Source organism: Myotis brandtii, unplaced genomic scaffold (genome assembly GCF_000412655.1).
Source record: "Myotis brandtii unplaced genomic scaffold, ASM41265v1 scaffold191, whole genome shotgun sequence".
Classification (NCBI taxonomy): Eukaryota; Metazoa; Chordata; class Mammalia; order Chiroptera; family Vespertilionidae; genus Myotis; species Myotis brandtii.
The window spans coordinates 3,161,209-3,166,234 of NW_005357115.1; the positions used below are offsets into that span (position 1 = coordinate 3,161,209).

The window sequence follows — 5,026 nt, forward strand, 5'->3', positions numbered from 1 at the left end:
CCCACCCACCAGCTCCTCCAATCAGAGGAAACAGTGAAGGAGACAGGAAACACATCTCAGACAGCCAGGAAAGGGAGAGACAGAGCAGCTGTCATAGAGCATCTCTCTGGGCTGGTGGGTGAGGCTGAGCAGGAGGGAGGAGGGAGGATGAGAGAGCCAGGCTCGAGGGAGGTTAGGGTGGAGGGGGACTGAGAGGGACACACTGGATCACAGACCTGGAGGCCCAGACAGACGGAGAGACCAGCCTGGGCAGTGAGAGCCCTGGGAGCCCACAGAGCCTTTTGGTTTCTGGGGTCCCGGAGGGCCTCACCCTCTGCCAGGGTCATGGAACCACAATGGCTCATGTTCCCATCTTGAGACCCACGAAGAGGAACTAAGCTCTTTTCCAGAGACGGGTAGAAAGCGCTCTCCTGAGCCAGGGCGTTCTGCTCTGTGTTTGTCTGACTACCCTTCTCAGGATTCGGGGAGTTTTATCTGTCTCCCTGTTTCTGCATCTTTGTCTATCTTGTCTTTTCTCTCTCTCTCTCTCTCTCTCTCTCTCTCGCTGACCCCATCTCTGTCTCAGATCATTTCTTGGGGACTCTGCCTCAGGGCTCCCACTCCCCCGTGTGTAGGAAACCTGACCTTCATCATCTGTTTTTTATATTTTGGAAACGTCCACTTAACTTCCTACCTGAGGGGAGTGGGGGTTGAGGAGCAGGCTGCCTGGCTCCACCCCTTTCCCTGTCCCCTCCTTTCTGAATCCGATCCCTCCCCCAGCTTCTTGCCCCCAGAGCTCTCAGCCCAGGCCTTCCCTGCTCTGGGTCACCGTGGCATCAGGAATCAGGTCCTGATTCATGATCTTCCCTCCACAGCTCACCGCAGGGTGGGGAAGGCAGTGAGGCCTCTTCTGATCCACTGCTGCTTTGCTGATTTGGGAAAACGTGAAAATTCCAGGCACAGAGAGAGCCCAGTGGAAACCAAGATGGAAAGTAAAGTCATTTCTGCCTCCAGGCAGCATTACAGCCAACTGGGTTGCCTAACATGTCATCACAGGTGTCTATTTAATGTTATTGTTAATACTAGCAATAGATTACACATACTGAGGGTGTGTCCTGTGCCGGGCACTTTATATAACTTTGCATATCATCCACTCGACAGCTTTATATGGTAGGTACTATTATTATCTCCCATCTTCTTAATGAGAAAACGAACACTACTTGCCCAACATAACTCAGCTAATAAGATCTGAACCCAGGTTTCTCTGACTCCAAGTTTACTCTACACCAAGTTTTGCAAGACCTGAGAAGTTTTGAACATTTCTTTTTAAAGGAAATAAATCCACAGAACTCAGAATAAACCTCCACGGTCCCAGGGAGCCAGGCACCCCAGTTGGAGAGGCATTGTTTGGAACTCACTACTTCCTGGGAGACCTTGAAGAAGCAACCAGCAAAGAGTGTGTGGAAAGGCTAGAAGAGGGCATTTCGGGAAGGAAGAAGTGGGAGGGCAACGTAAAAAGGAATGCGAACGACGGCTGTGAGTCAGGAGGCAGTGCAAGTACCAGTCTTCGAGAGCCTGGCTCTGTGCAGGGAAATGAGAGGGTGGAGGGCAGGGCCCACTCACAGAGGCCTGAGGCTCAGTTCAGTTTATGCTCCAGGTTACTGAGCTGGAGAGTAATACCGTCTGCCCTCCACATCTGCGGGTTTAGCACCCGCAGATTCAAACAATCATGGATAGAAAATAGTTGGAGTGAAAACATTACATTGTTGCTGACGTGTACCGTGTAGTTAGGCCTACGATAGTTGTGTCTGTATTGAACATGCAGACTTTTTTTTCATCCTTCCCTAAACAATACAGTATATCAACTACTTATATAACATTTACATATTAGATATTATAAATACTCTAGAGATGATTTAAAGTATATGGGAGAATGTGCATAGATTACACGCAAATACTGTGCCATTTTACATAAGGGACTTGGGCATCCTCAGACTTTGCTATTCACGGATTCCTAGAACCAATCCCCCCATGAATACCAAGGGATGACTATTCTCCAAAAGAAGTGTTGGAGACCTAGGCTGGAGGGGAAAGGTAGACAATTAAGAGGGCTGCTGAGCCCGGCCAGTGTGGATCAGTGTTTGAGCGTCGACCCATGAACCAAGAGGTCCCCAGTTCCATTCCCTGGTCAGGGCACATGCCCAGGTTTCAGGCTCAATCCCCAGTAGGGGGCATGCAGGAGGTATCGGATCCACATCTTTCATCGGAAGTTTCTTTCTCTCTATCCCTCTCCCTTCCTTTCTCTCTCTAAAATAAAATTTGAAAAAATTAAAAAGAGGGCTGCTGAAAGGTTGGTATTACAATCCAGGCAGCGTAGGATGATCTGACAAAACATGTAGAAATTGTTTATCTAAAAGACATTTCCAAAGAAATTTAGCATTTTGGAGCCATCTGCTCCTTCCCAAGGATTGCTCTCTCAGTTAGCCTTTGTGTGGGGTGGGGTGTGGTAAGCAGAGGGAGGAGCAGGGAAACCTCATGCATCTGCAGCTCTGAGCCTTCGCACTTGACCCTCTGGTCGGAGGGGTGCTGGGCCCTGAGTGTGAGCACTCAGCACTCTGAGCTGGACACCGGCCTGAGGACTTTGGTCTGGGAGGCCCAGGATACTGACCTGCCAGTTCTTTGGGGTGGAGCAGGTGGACAGATTGTAGACCTGGAGCCTGAAGCAGCGGTTTTTGTGTCTTTTTCAATTCTTTCAAAGGATGATTCCTCTCCCTGGGTGGCAAAAAAAAAAGCAAACGAGCAAAATTTGGTTAAGAACTCAAGAACTGCCAATTCAGAAACTCTAATCTGTTCAGAAAGTTAAGTCCTTTTTTTCAGAGGCCAAAAACCTATTTCCATCAAAGATTGTATATGTCTGTGTGTCTGAGAGCTGGTGAGGGCGACAGAGTGAGTGTGAGAAGGAAAGAGTTGAAATGCCTTTGTTCCTGCGTGTGAGGCTGCTGCTCCGGGGCTTATGTGTGCGCATTGTACGTACATTTGTGCCTGTTTCTCAGGCCCCTGTGTGCATTGAACTTTCAAACCATAACAGAAACACTGAAGCTTGGCAAAGAATAATTATCTAATTTTGGAACATGTTATTATAATACCTACATGATGTGTAACGAACTTAACAATGTTCGCGTTATATTCACCAGCTCTGAGTTACAGGCCCACCATGCCAAGTCCTACCCACTTCAGAGGCTTCTTTCTCCAAGACCCAAGAGCAGCGCAGGCCCTAAAGAAAGCTCTGGAAGGAATATTGTCCCCCACAACGGCCCCCTCATGGATCCAAAGGGGGGGGTCAGAGCCTGTCATGGGATAGCAACTCTATTCCTCCCAGAATCCCCCTTCCTCCCCAGTAGGGGACCCTCCGGAACTGGTAAGGAAAAAGCCATATTGGGGTCACAGAGGCTGATAGGCTTTCCCTGACTCAGCTGTGGGCCAGGAGGCCTCCTGATCAGCCAGGCTCTCTCCTCTTCCCCAGGGGGCTGGATTGAATTGAAGCTGAGTGTGAGGGGAATGTTTGCTGTTTGCTGCTGCTCCCTGCTGACTTTAGCCAGTAGCTCTGTTTACAAACCCAGGTTGGTTTTCCCAGCACAGTTAATTAGACCAGAGACATCTGGTGTGAGGGCTGGGGAGGGCATCTGCTCACACCCTCCCCGCCCCCCAAACCCCCCCCCCCCCCCCGCCCCCACCCCCAGCAGCCATGGGCCAGTGCAGGGCAGAACAGCTAAACTGAACCAGACAGGACTCCAGCAAACCCAAGGTTCTTAGGGGAATCGTGGCTTCTCTCATTCTGCCTCCGCCAGGCTTGCTAAGTTAGACTGGACCCCAGCCCTCGGAGTGTTTGGGACCCCAGGAACCAGGGTTGGGTGCCCCAACCTCGGTGGGATCACAGGCTGGAGACCAAGGACTCAGTTCTCTCCTCTGCCCTTCCATGTCCAAGAATCTCTGTCCTTTCTCTCATGACAGTAACTCTGTGCTCTGTAGGAACACCAGATTTCTTTGGCCCCCCTGTAGGAAAATATCCCCTCCCCGACACCCCCTTAAAGAGGAGGTCCTGGGCCCTCCTCCCCCTCCCTGACACCTCTCCAGGAAATCTCTGACACTGCGGGGGGGGGCGGGGGGGGGGAGGAGGAATATGATTGATCAGTCCGGGACCAGAGGGAGGCAGGAAGGTGCCCAGGAAGGTGAGAGGAGCTGGGGTGGACAGTTCCAGGGCGATGGGGAGGTGGAGGGCCAGGAGCGGGAGGGGCAGCGGCTTATCTCTCCCAGGAGGGGGGAGTTCACTCCAAACAGCTAATGCACTGGCGTGTGAAAGCCCCTCAATTAGCACTAATGATGCAATCAGGGAGGGAGGAGGAGGGACCAGAGGTTCTGGTGGAGCCAGCACCAACTTACACAGTACACACTCCCTGCCTCCGACACAGTGGCCCCTTCAGACGGTATGGACCACGCACGTCCGTGGGTAAAAACGCACTTTGCAGAAACTACTAGCATGCATTTGGTTCGTGATCCGCTGCGGACCGCGTCTGAATGCAGGGATCCCCGAGGGGGAGAAGGGGTTAGGGACAAGGAACAATCAGAAATCGGAAAGACTTGTGAGAGGAGGTTGAGCAGTGCGTCTCCGAAAACATGATTATTCCTCTGATCTCAGAGTCCCCGTCCCACGCGCGCTCGCAGGTGCAAGCCCCTCTGCGTCCTCCCCCCAACACCCCTCCCTCGAATCCGGGACTTGGGCCAGGAGCCGTCACCCCCAGCCTCACCCGCGGGAGGCGGGACCCCCGGGAATTTCCTGCGCCCCGTCCGACCTCCGGCCCCGGGTCCCGGGAAGGGCCCTCTGGGGTCACACGGATCTCCAGACCGACCCCAGCTGCTCGTCCTCTCCGAAGTCCGTTACCCGCGGCCTCGCCCCTTTTCTGCTCTCCCACCCCGCCCAGCCGGCTCCGTTATCCGCCTCCCGGTCCCGTTATCCCGCAGCCACGGCCCCGTTATCCGCCCTGGCGCT

The 5,026-nt window shown here is 52.9% G+C and overlaps 1 long non-coding RNA gene across 2 annotated transcripts in view; it reads right to left on the reverse strand.

The window, feature by feature from the left end:
• LOC106725833 overlaps positions 1 to 5,002 on the reverse strand; it is a 34,265-nt gene extending 29,263 nt beyond the window's left edge. The window contains exons 1-2 of one of the 2 annotated variants that reach the window (XR_001361815.1): positions 4,785 to 5,002; positions 2,648 to 2,751 (exon numbers count right to left, since the gene is read on the reverse strand). This is a non-coding gene — a long non-coding RNA (uncharacterized LOC106725833). Of the gene's footprint in view, positions 1 to 2,647; positions 2,752 to 4,419; positions 4,443 to 4,784 lie in introns of those variants that run through there. The other variant, XR_001361814.1, reaches the window with a different exon arrangement.
• Between the last annotated feature and the right edge of the window lie 24 nt (positions 5,003 to 5,026).